The following is a 388-nucleotide window of genomic DNA, read 5'->3' on the forward strand; positions in this document are numbered from 1 at the left end:
AGAGCAACCGGTACCATGCCACCAGGCCCAGCCTGCCCTCTGGAGAGATCTGAAAGCTTTCAACAAGTGTCTGCCGCCTTGGCCGCAGCTCGTCCTGAGTTTGAAGCAGAGCCTCGCGTCTGCACTTTTCCGTCTGCCCTGAGCGTAGCCCCTGGCCGAAGGGGCTGACACTCCGGCGGCCCCTGCCTACCCCGCACCCCGCCGTCCCACGCGCGCACACTGCCTGTTCTGAGATTGGACTTCGGAACCCAACCGGTAAGCGCTGGCCTCCGGGAGCTCGGGCAGAACTGTCCTCAAAATAAAGCTCCAGGTTAAGGCTTCGGGCCCGGCGCCTAGAGCCTGGGCCGGGGAGGCGGGGGCTGCCGGGGTAGCGGGGGGTCTCCCTGGG

This window comes from Pteropus alecto, unplaced genomic scaffold (genome assembly GCF_000325575.1).
Source record: "Pteropus alecto unplaced genomic scaffold, ASM32557v1 scaffold312, whole genome shotgun sequence".
Taxonomy (NCBI): domain Eukaryota; kingdom Metazoa; phylum Chordata; class Mammalia; order Chiroptera; family Pteropodidae; genus Pteropus; species Pteropus alecto.